General features: G+C 40.1%; 1 pseudogene; it reads left to right on the top strand.

Moving 5' to 3' along the window:
* The first annotated feature begins 1,251 nt into the window (after positions 1-1,251).
* Positions 1,252-1,901, top strand: LOC109443700 (ADP-ribosylation factor 4 pseudogene; annotated as a pseudogene).
* Positions 1,902-12,610: the final 10,709 nt, after the last annotated feature.

The raw sequence follows: 12,610 nt of genomic DNA, 5'->3' as shown, positions 1-12,610 counted from the left end.
ATGTCCTGAGATTCTAGTCACGGAATGTTAAGGGGGAAAGAGATTCGGAAAACCCATAGAAAGCGCTCTCGCAAGGACCAATTTGCTGTGAATCTAGTGGAGCTTAAGCTTCAGAACGTCTTTGAATCCTTGGGCCTAATAAAATCGTTGTTGTATGCCACCAACTTCGGGATGACATAGATGACTGAAACAGTGTTCTTTCTACAAATCATTAAGAACAAGACAAAAATCAACATAAAATGGGCAAAGGGTATAAACAGGCAATTCACATTAAGGAAAACCCAAATGGTAAATAAACATATGAAAGTATTCTCATTAGTAATTAGAAAAATGCGAATTGATACAAAGGTATGCCATTTCACACAAAATTGGCAAAATCAAAAAGTCTGACAATTCCAATACTAGTGAGGAAGTGGAAAAACAGGAAATCATGCACTATTGGTGTACTGGAAAATTAGCATAAACACTTCGGAGAGCAATTTAACAAGATTGAACAAAGTTGAAATGAACATACCCTTATAACTTCAAAGTATATACTTTAACGCATTGTGTGAAGATGTATATCTAAGGCTGTTCATTGCAGCATTTTTTGAAATTGAAATAAAAAGTTAGAAACATGGTATATTTATACATGCATTCTCAACATGGGCGATGTCACCCCGAAAGCGGTGAAAATTGGTTCTTAGAGGTGCCAAAAATCTTACATGTGGTTTGTGGTAGTGACCCTATCCTACAAAATCCTATCTAACAAAAATCTTATTCTTTAGTATTTAACTTATCTTGTTGGGAGAAATTAAAATTAAATGTGATTAATTTAATAACTTGTAATTAATTAAATTTTTCTTGTTGGGGGAGATAATAAAAGGAAGGTTGAAAAACAGATTAATACATGAAAAACCAGATAGCTGCTACAACAAATTTATTAGATTTATATGTATCAACATGACACATCTTGAACACAACGTGAATGAAAACAAATTACGTGTTGTTACATGCAATATGGAGCAATTGATGTAAATGTAAAATAACACCCTAAACAATTATATATATGATATACATATTTATATATAATTGTTTACATATATGATATATATTATTTATATATAATTATATATAATTAAATATATATATATATCTCCAAGGTTTTTAAAAAATTAGACCGGAATACCTTTGTTGGTGCTTCGTCTGACATGCCTGCTAAGGAACGGTTCCTGCCGCTCTCTTCCTCAGCTCCTCTTTCTTCTTGCTCAGTTTGCGGGGAGCATGAAAGGAGAAGGCCTGAGGACGCTCCAAACCTCTGCCCATCGCAAGTGCCACGACCGCCATGGACCTCACCATCTCCTTCCTCTTCTCCCGCCTCTTTGGCAAGAAGCAGATGCGCATTTTGATGGTTGGATTGGATGCTGCTGGCAAGACGACCATTCTGTATAAGCTGAAGTTAGGGGAAATAGTCACCCCCATTCCTACCATTGGTTTTAATGTGGAAACAGTAGAATATAAGAACATTTGCTTTACAGTATGGGATGTTGGGGGTCAAGACAAAAATAAGGCCTCTCTGGAGGCATTATTTCCAAAATACCCAGGGTCTTATTTTTGTGGTAGACAGCAACGATCGTGAAAGAATTCAAGAAGGAGCCGACATGCTGCAGAACATGCTTAAGAAAGATGAGTTGCAAGATGCCGTGTTACTGCTTTTTGCATTCAAGCAGGATTTGCCAAGTGCCATGGCCATCAGTGAAATGACAAATAAGTTAGGTCTTCAGTCTCTTGGTAACAGAACATGGTGTGTTCAAGCCACTTGTGCTACACAAGGAACTGGTCTGTATGAGGGACTTGACTGGCTGTCAAATGAGCTTTCAAAATGTTAAAGGAAACTGGACATGCAAGGAGGGACATGTTTGATAGAACTGGTCTAGGCTTGTTACAACAAAATTAGCTTGCATCTTGGTTATTAAACAGTATCTGGGGCTGGTTTGTGTAGAATATTATGGTGTTTAAACTTATTTTGTTGTCAGTTATTGTTTACCAAGTATAATGTTGCAATTTAGCAATATGTTTAGTTTTAAAGAAATTCTCCTTAATTTGGGAAAAAAGTGTCCTCTTTTTAATTTTTCTTCCCGTAAGCCTAAATGCCTGCACATAGCTATTGTGACAGCTTTAAATAAATCCATTTTGAATGTTTTTTTTGAGCCCTCAACAAATAATGTTTTAAAGTTATCCCCTTGCTAATTTACTGATAACCTTTCTCATTCCTGGGACAGTCTGCTGATTTAAAAAATATATAGCATTCCATTTGTATTTATTTTTCTCCCTTGCCAAAAAGATTTTCTAATACTATTTGTACCAGCCAGGGAAATGCTCCAAAACACTATTCATATCTCTTGCACTGAGGAACTTATTTTTTCCCCCATTTTTGACTCCTGGCTTCTATCAGCCAAGATTACCTTGGTGTGGTTTGGATTCGATAGCTAATTAGTTCTGTGCTGGTTGCAAAGAGTTCATATTGAGATGATTTTTTAAATACCCAGCAGCTTGTCTTTCTTTATATTGTATCTTTTTTATGTTGCATGTTGCTTTTGGTATCAGCCTGACTCTTTGCCCCTTATGTGATAGTTCTGCTGATGTTTTATTGTTTATTGGTGAACATATCTTCATTCAGAGTTTTTGAAAAACTCATCAAACTCAAATGAATACATTTTCTTCATAACCCATTTGGAATTATTCCTAATAAAATGATAAACTATGTAAAAACAAATTTAGACTGTGCAAACATTAAATTCATGATGATAGAAGCCTCTGAGGAGGATGGGAGATAAATGAGATTAGGAAAAGGAAGCTCCGACATATTTATTTAATGTCTTATTTTTGTGAGAAATATTCTGAAGCAAAAGTTATGAAATCTTAACATTTGTCAATTCTAAGCAACGGGCACTTGGGGCATTTATTATTATTCTCAGTTCTTTTCTGCTTTTTTCCCCCCAAAACTTTTCAAATGGAAACAAAACACAAATTTAAGTGTTACAAAAATTCCTAGTTTTAGGTATATGTTAGGTGCATCTGTTTTGAGTGAATCTGTATCAATGAAATCGAGTTTAGGAAGATAGAATATGAATGGGTGAAGCAAGCAGGGTTTGCTTATAAAACAAACATATTTTTTTAAACCCTGCCTGCTCCCTGGCCCTAGAGATATTTGAGATTACTTGGCCCAGAAACCCTCTGCTCTCAGGACCCTACAGACGTTTCCCCTTTCTCCTCTCCCGTCCCCAATCCAGGGAAGGGAAATTCTTCTTAGTTTGGGGCAGGTCCTTCTCTTTTCTTATCTGGCCAAGATCCTATGCCCATGCTGTTGAATACTTTGCCAAGGAAGCAAAATGTTTGGCAGTCATTATCTGTTCACCGACCCTACCCTACTTGCCATACTCTTCCCTCCCCATTCCTCCCCACAACCCAAGGCAATAAGCATAAAGCTGACTAGCTGCTTGATGGGGGAAGGAAAAGGGGGGAAAACAAACAGGAAGTCTTAGAATGTGACTAAGGCACCCAACCATCCCTGCCATGTTTGGAGTGCCTGCTATGTCATAGGCACAATACTCTAGATCCTTTTACAATGTTGTGAAATTTAAACTCACAAGATTTCTAAATTGGACTTGGTCTCCCCCACTCCCTTGCTTCTTTATTTGTCCACGTCACTATCTACCCTTAGGTTACTATTCTACCCACTAAGGCCAAGCTAAATTACATACGCATATAAGCTGCCTCCGAGGAGAAGCTAGAACTTTGTTTTTAGAAAGCGTAGGAATACTCTTAGGAAATGGCTCAAGGAGACTATTCCCATATAGGACAGAGGACTAGGGAAATGGCTAGGCATGGAAGATGGCAGGAGAAGAGAAAACTTAAGTGACCTCCTCCCACAGAAACAAATTTGAAGGAAAATTCTGTTGGGTTTCTAATTCTTTCAAAGAATGTGGATACAGCTAATGATCAGAAAGCAAAACTAAAAGGCCTTAGGAAGATCTCTTAAGCTTTGTAACTTCTTCACATTTGTAATTTGTTATCCTGTTTTTCTTATTAGTGAACAGAAATAAAACCCTTGTGATCATAGGTTGTCTTAATTTTCTTTTTACTTTGCTTTCTATAATAATTCTAGTTCACATGCATCATGTATTGCTTCTTGTATGCTAGACTTTAAGCTGGTATTTAAGATGCTTTATATGTATTAACTAATTTAATTTTTGCAATCACCCGGGGAGGCAGAAACAATTATTACATTTAAGATGAGGAAACTAAGGCTCAAACAATTTGCCCAAGGTCACAGAGGTTGAATTTGAGCTCTGGATATCTCATTCTGAAGCCCATACTCTTAATTATTAAGATATATTGCCTCTCATTGTAAAATTGGCATGTACTGTTAATGTAACTTTGTAAAGTTGTGTGTGTGTGTTTAATAAAAACTTTGAAAGAAAATGGCAGTTGTACTTTAAGGGGAGGCCTAAGGGAGAGTAAAACGATGGTGGGGAGGAAGGTGGAAAGACAGCAACAGATTCTGAATTCCAGAAGTTATGGAGGAGGATGTGGCAGAGTTAAAGAGGAAATAAAAAAGCAATTTGAACTCCTCAGCCTAGGACAAGGACAGTGAAGAGAAGGGGATGCTGGTAGGGAGGCTAGCCAGGTTCCCCAACAATTGGGGATAAGCATGGCTTCCCTGAGGTCATTTCTTCTTTACTTCACACCTTTCCTTGTTTACTTTTATAACCCCAATCTCTCCTGATCTCAAATGCACTAACCTTGTTCTGCCCAGTGGTTGTGAGAACAAGCTGTTAACAGGAATGAAACACATTAAAATCCCCACCATCACCTATTGTTGCGTCCAGCATGACGAGGGTTGTGGGGAGCGAGGAGGGCAGCACAAGGTTAAGAAAAGACAGTAGCCATGAATAGAGTTTAAGTACTAGGGCCAAGGGAATGGCAGCCTCAAAGACTGGGCTGGGGCACCTAATCGGGCCCACGCATTAGCTTTTGCTAGTTAGGTGGGGGGCTGTGCCCACCTCTATGCACCTTGTGGGTTCTCCTGTTGGTCCCCACGCGACTGCGCCTGGCTTGAGTTGTTCCTTCCGTGAGGAACCTTACTAGTCATTGACTGACCAGCCATCTTTTTGGGGCCAAACAGGGAGGCATAAGGTGCAAACAGAAAGGTGAAGCAAAGTCCCTGAAAGGATCCGTCTCACAGACTCTCCTTTCTTTGGGGGCAAGTACAAGGAAACAAACGGTTAGGCTGCTGCGTGGCCACAACGTATAAATGTGTGTGAGTATTTAACATTCTGTGTAAGATTCAGGAGGAGACTTTTTCACTTCCCAGATCTCATTTGCATATTGACATCTAAAGGACATGAGTACAGAAAATTGAGCTTCCCCTCCTCCAATCACAGCATTATGGGCTATTATTACTGAAGAGTGGCAGGAGAAAAAAAAAAGTACAACTTGCAGTATTTTTTAATATCAACTCAGCCCCTTTTAACTTTTCAGAGTGCAGTGACAACAACAACAAAAGTATTATTATATAGAAGAATGTTTTACTCTTTTCAGAGTCCAGAGTGCTAACCATTACACAATGGGGCCTGTTTTACTCTTTTCAAAGTCATTTTCCATCTGTTATCTCACTTTATCTGCATAACAACTCAGTGGAGAAGGTAATGCAGACATCATCAATCCCATTTTACAGATGTGGAACCTGAAACTCAAATAGATTAAGTTAGTTTTCCTGAAGAGCTATCATAGATGCTTCATTCTTGGAAGTAATTAGCTCTTTCCATATAACTGTGAAACTTCAGTCTGAATTGCAGATCAGATACTTCAGAATTTCAAATACTTCAGTATATCTCAGCATTCTAAAGTCTACGCTCTTCTATCACCATTGCCAAGCTCCAAACCCTTTACCTGCTCTCCTCGTCCTGCCTCTGTCACGTAGAGCAGATTGAAAAGGCATTACCCTTATATAACCATCACTTCCTGCACTGACTCCCTGTCACAAGTGATGATCCAAATCTTGGATATAACTTTGTCCTATGATGGTTTTAAAATAGGTCCACAAGTTCTTTGAGACTCCTCCTTTCAAGAGTTGGAGACTAATTGTCTTCCCCTTAAGTGTGAGGTGGACTTAATGATTTGCTTCTAATAAGTGGAATAAAATGGAAATGATGAAGACTAGGGAGACTAGGTCAGAAAAACGCTGCAGCTTTCTCTCTCCTCTCTCGGATCACTCATGGCCAGCTGCCACGTAAGGAGGACACTCAAACAGCCCTGTGGAAAGGTCCAGGTGCTGAGGAACTTTGCCAACGACTGGCAAGGAACAGAGGCATCCTGCCAACAGCCATGTGAGTGAAGCATCTTAAAAGCAATCAGGCTTTCAGATGACTGGAGCCCCAGCCAATAGCCTTATTGCAACCTCCTAAGAGACCCCGAGTCAGAAGCACCCAGCTAAACCTCTCCCAGATTTCTGATTCTCGGAAGCTATAAGATAATAAATGCTTTTTTTGCTGTTGTTCTTGTTTTTATTGTTGCTGTTTCAAGCCTCAAAGTTTTGGGGTAATTTGATATGCAGAAAAATATAACTAATACTGTTACTCAGATTCCTTTCCTGATTCCAGCTGATAATGTGACAAATGTTAAGGGTTCCACAGCTTGAGCACATTAGGGTGCTCACCATTGGGGTAAAAAGGGGAACTAAATTACAAGGAGATTCCGTGGAAGAACTAGACACGTGGCTGGATTCGTGTTTCAAAACAATCATTCTAGCTGATTTGTGGCAAATGAATTGTAAGAGAACTAGTGTGGCATCCGAGAAACAAGTTGAGCTGTTAGACTAAGTGAAAGAGAATGAGGGCTTGGACTAGAATGGCAACTTGTGAAGACGAAGCAAAGTAAAAGGATACTTTTACTGTTTGGGGAGGTGTTGTGTTCTGTGTACAGGAAGACTGGCGACAACCTGGCTTCAGTTTGAAATCACTTTCTTTGGGGCACCAATGACTTCTAACTGCTAAATCTAAAAATCCAATGGCCTTTTTCTAATCCTTCTTCTCCTTCATTGTACTATTTCCTTTGGCTCTGCTGGCGCATTACTACCTGGTTTTCCTTCACCCTCTTGGACTGTTCTATCTCTGCCTTTCCTTCCGTTCCTCCCTATCTATCAATAGCAATACGATCTCTCTTTTACTCAGGGTTAAAATTTGGAGTTATTCTCAACTCTTCTCTCTTTTCTTCAACATATAGTTGTCATGTCCCTAATATGCACCAGCTTGTATGTTAAACATGAGAGATACATGAATGCAAATAGGCATGGCCCCAGCTTTATGCAGTTTTTACTCTAGTGAGGAAGATAGACATCAAACAATCACATAAGTGAATATATATACAAGGAGTATAGGGTTTGTTTGTTTTTTCCCCCAATCCAAATGTCTCTGCTGTACTCTAATTTTTAAACTATTTAAGAATAATGACATATGATAAACTGCACATATTTAAAGAGTACAATTTCATGAGTTTTGACATGACACCATCATCATAATCAAAATAATGAATACATTCATGTCCCTTTGTAATCTCTTTTACCTTCACCCTCTATATCCCCAAGGCAACCATGGACCTGCTTTCCAGCACTATAGTTTGAATGTTCTAGAATTTTATATAAGTGGAATCATATAGTATGGGTTCTTTCTTTGTTTGGCTTATTTTACTCAGCACAAATTTGAGATTCATCCATTGTTGCACTATCATGGTTCATTTCTTTTTATTTCTGAGAAGTACCCCATTGCATGGGTGATCATAATACATTTATCCATTTACCTGGTGATGAACTTTGGGATTGTTTCCAGTTTTTTGCTATTATAAAGTATTAAGAACATTTGTGTAGAAGTCTTTGTGGGCCCATATGTTCCTTTTTGGATAGATATTAAGGAGTAGAATGACTGAATCACATGGTAGGTGTATGTTTAACATTTTGAGTAACTGCCAAACTGTTTCCCAAAGTGGTTGTACCTTGACACTCCCACCAGCAGTGTATGAGACATCCAGTTTCTCCACATCCTCACCTTCAATTTTAGGTGTGTAATGGTATTTCATGGTGGTTTTAGTTTGCATTTCCTTAATGACTAATGATGTTGAACATCTTTTCATGTGTTTATTTATCATCCATACATCTTCTTTGGTGAACTAGCTGTTTAAATCTTTTGCCCATTTTTAAATTGGGCTGCTTGTTATTATTGATCTTTGAATGTTATTTATATGTCTGGATACAAATCTTTAGTCAGATATGTGATTTGCAATATTTTCTCCTAGTCTGTGGCTTGATTTTAGTTCTCTTAACAATGCCTTTCAAAGAGCATTGGTTTTTAATTTTGATGAAGTCCAATATATACATTTGTTCTTTTAAGGACTGTGGTTTTGGAATCATAACTAAGAAATTTTGCGTCACCCCAGTCACAGAAAAGGGCAAACTGTAGCCTAAAGGAGCAGACTATAGGGACCAAGACCAACCAGGGCACTGGGCAAGGGAGACAAGGGAGGAGGAAGAAACCCATATGCAGATGATAAGACTGCAAATGTAGATTTCAGACAAGCAGAGTGGCAGATATGGTTAGTTAGCATTCAACGTATATTCCCATCTCCTTCTAGTGTGCTTCCCTATACTGAAGAGGCTGAAAAGCTAAGGATTATATTTCTTAGAATACCTTGCAGCCAGTCAGGTATACTCAGGTGTGATTTAGAAGGCAGAAGTGAGACAAAGGCTACTGTACTGCTACTGGCAGGCAGGTCATGGAGATATGATATATTTTTACAGCAGTAATCCAGTGACGTCTCTAGTTTAGCAAATATTGAGAGATGGTTGCATCAGAGTGTTGCAGCAACAATGTCCTGATCATAGTTTCCAGACTCTGGGTCAGAACTGTAGCTACTGGTTCTTAAACCCAGTCATCAGTGAAGATATCCGGGGCCCCACCCCCCTGACTGTGGCAGAGGTAGCAGTGTCCCTGGCAGAGCACTCTCCCGTGCTCTGGAGGTCATTCCTGGAGTTGCAGCCCAGAGTGGGCCTCTCGACTTTCCATTTGGTTTTGTAAACATCTGTGTCGTATCCTTAGACTACTTGGAAGTGTTTTTGTTTCCTGCATTGAGTCCTGAGTGATAAGAGCAGTCAGATTGAATCTGAGAGGAATGATAAAGAAGAAAAGGACTTCCACTGTGTGGGAAGAATGTGACAATATATGAAGTCATTTGTTAGTTTAATGAGCATGTACCAGACATGAAGGGGGTACTATTTCGAGATACTAGGAATATCTACTTGCCCTGAAGGAATTTACACAATCTGATGACTTCGTGGTATGATGATGGAGATACGTTGGGACTCTATGTGCTCACAGACGTGGAAAAGACATGAAAGAGGTGATCTGTAAGCTTGGTTTTAGTGGATGAGTAGAAATTAGTCAGCAAAGAGGAAGGGGAAGAACATTCTATCTGTAATAGGGTAAATTATTACAAAAAACTTTTAAATAGCTCTGTTCACGTTTCTCCCCAACACCTTCCCAGGAAAGAGGAAGTGCATGTTTCTGAAGACCTTAGAAGAGGAAGCTAGGGATAATGTAGGAGCTTCCTGCATGGGGAGGGCACAGGTGGAGGCAGGAGTTTGAAAGTGTTGAATAAGGAGGTGAAAGCAGTTGACCTAAGAGAGATTCTGGGCTCCTCTAGAGACTAACGGGAAGGCATCCTCAAGCTGGCTTTAACTTTTCAGTCTTCTTTATTCCCTTACCTCTCATAAGAGAATTACAATGGCATAGGATTGCCAGGCCAAGGCCTGGTTCAGTGCCAGGGTCATCACTTACTAACAAATGGCCTTGGACATATTGTTTAACTTCTTTTAGTTTGTTTACTAACCTATATAAGGAGAATGATAATATTTCCCCCCTACTGTTGTAAAGGTCAAATCAGATAATGGATGTGAAAAAAAGTATAAATTATGAAGCACTGTAAAAATATTATCCACTAGATAATAATAAGTCACTATTATCCAATAGATAACTAAGTCTTGTTGATTCTGTCTCAGATATATCTCTGTGATGGGCTGAATTGTGTCCTTCTCAAATTCATATGTTGACACCCTAACCCCCAATGTGACTGTATTTAGCGACAGGGCCTCTAAGGAATTGATTAAGGTTAAAGAAGGTCATAAGGGTGGAGCCCTAGTCTGATAAGACTGATGTCCTTATAAGACAAGGAAGAGACTCTAGAGCCCTCTCCCTCCCAGTGTGCACAGAGGATGGGCCCTCCATGGGCCCAGAGAGAAGGTGGCCATCTATAAGCCAGGAAGAAAGGTCTCACCAGAAACCAACCCGGATGGCGCCTTGACCTTTAACTTCTAGCTTCCAGGACTGTGAGAAAATAATTTCTGCTGTTTAAGACACCCAGTCTGCGGTATTTTATTATGTCAGCCCCAGCAGACTAAAGTAATCATTCCCCCAACTTTACTTCTCTTCATACCCCCCACCCTGATTTGGTTCAAGCCCTTATCTTCTCCATATTGTCTCTGCAGACTTATTTGTATTCTCAAATGCCGCTAAAGGAATCTTTCCAAAGAGCATAGTAAAAAAACTGTCTAGGACATAGAGCTATTTACAGCAGAAAGGGCAAACTTCTCAGCTGAGCGTTAGACTCCTCTTGAACTTGATTCAACCTGCCTTTCTAGCTTTGTCTCCTGTCCTTCCATGACACTCTCTATGCTTCGGCCTAACTGAAATTCTTCCTGTTGTTCAGACATTCCATGCTCTTTTACAGTTCCGCGTTTCCACCTGTACTGTTCTTTCTACCCGAAATGCCTTTTCCCCTTCCTGATCACCCCTCTTTCCATCACACTGTCTCACTTTTTCCTCTGGCACATCTCTTCATCCTTCAGTCCTGGTTCAAGTGTCATATACTCCCTAGAGCCTTCCTCTATGGCTCCATCCTCAGGTCTTTTGGCAGCACTTTGTACATCCCTCTATTATGACACTTACCACACTGTTTTGTAAACATTATTTTGAGAGTCTTCCCTACTAGATGGTGAGCACCTGAAAGAAAGACACCTATTCATCATTGAATCTTCCTTTGTATTTGAAACAAAGGAGGTACTGGATACGTATGTCTTAAACAAACAAACGAAAATCCTGCAGTCCAGACAAGACAGACACAACAAATTAAACAACAACAGGCAGTAGAGGAACCATGAGTTATGTATCTGGGTATTCTCCATGGCACCTAGCACGAAGTCTTGTATGTAGTAGACTCTCAGTAAATGTTGTTAAATTAAGTTCTAAATGAAAAGTGAAAAAAATAAGAGTCATGATCATTTAAATCTGGGAGAACTCCAGGATAGGTTTTTTGTTTGTTTGTTTGTTTTTTATTGGGGAAGGGGAACAGGACTTTATTGGGGAACAGTGTGTACTTCCAGGACTTTTTTCCAAGTTAAGTTGTTGTCCTTTCGATCTTAGTTGTGGAGGGCGCAGCTCAGCTCCAGATCCAGTTACCGGCAACCTTGTGGTTGAGAGGACACACTCCAACCAACTGAGCCATCCGGGAGCTCAGCGGCAGCTCAGCTCAAGTTGCTGTGTTCAATTTTAGTTGCAGGGGGCAGAGCCCACCATCCCTTGCGGGACTCGAGGAATCGAACCAGCAACCTTGTGGTTGAGAGCCCACTGGCCCATGTGGGAATCGAACCGGCAGCCCTCGGAGCCTTAGGAGCACGGAGCTCCAACCACCTGAGCCACCGGGGCCAGCCCCCCGGATAGGTTTTAAAAGCTTATATCCACCAATATAACACCAATGATCCCATCTGGTGCTTTTAAACTTGGTCCATACTCCTCTTCCTCCTCTCTACTTTGCCTTCCCTGCTCCAGACTGTGAGGGCTTTTGAAGTCAGGAGGTCTCTTATTCATCTTTGTATCTTGTATTTTTTATCTACTGGTCTCTAGCCAGATGCTTTGCACATGATATGCATCCAATAAGTGTTTGTTGCATTTTGTTAAAAACTAAAGATTATGCTGAGCCTGGGTGGGATTTGAATCGGCTGCGTAGAAGAAAGCAGAAGTCCAGGTCAGGGTCCCAGCAGAAGTGTATTTGCTTCCCAGTGCTGTGCTAACAAATTACCACAAACTCGGTGGCTTAAAACAACACAGGTTTATTATCTTACAGTGCTAGAAGTTAGAAGCCTGAAAATTGGTCTTATAGGGCTAAAATTCAAGTGTAAACAAGGTTGTGTTCCTGCTAAAGACTGTAGGGGACAATCTGTTTCCTTGACTTTTCCAGTTTCTAGAGGATGCTGCATTCCTAGGCTTGTGGCTCTGTATCACTCTGACCTCTGCTGCTGCTGTCACACCTCCTGCTCTCATTCTGACCCTTCTACCTCCCTTTTATAAGGACCCTTGTGATTACATTGAGCCCACCTGGATGTTCCAGGATAATCTTCCCATCTCAAGATCCTGAATCATATCTGCAAAGTTCCTTTTGCCATTTAAAATAACATGTTCACAGGTTCGGGGGATTAGGACAAGGGCATTTTGGAGAGCTAGTATTCTGTCTACCCCAAGGAGCA

This window comes from Rhinolophus sinicus, chromosome 1 (genome assembly GCF_057876585.1).
Source record: "Rhinolophus sinicus isolate RSI-liver-muscle chromosome 1, RSI-T2T, whole genome shotgun sequence".
NCBI lineage: Eukaryota > Metazoa > Chordata > Mammalia > Chiroptera > Rhinolophidae > Rhinolophus > Rhinolophus sinicus.
This window is presented reverse-complemented; position numbering and strand designations above follow the sequence as displayed.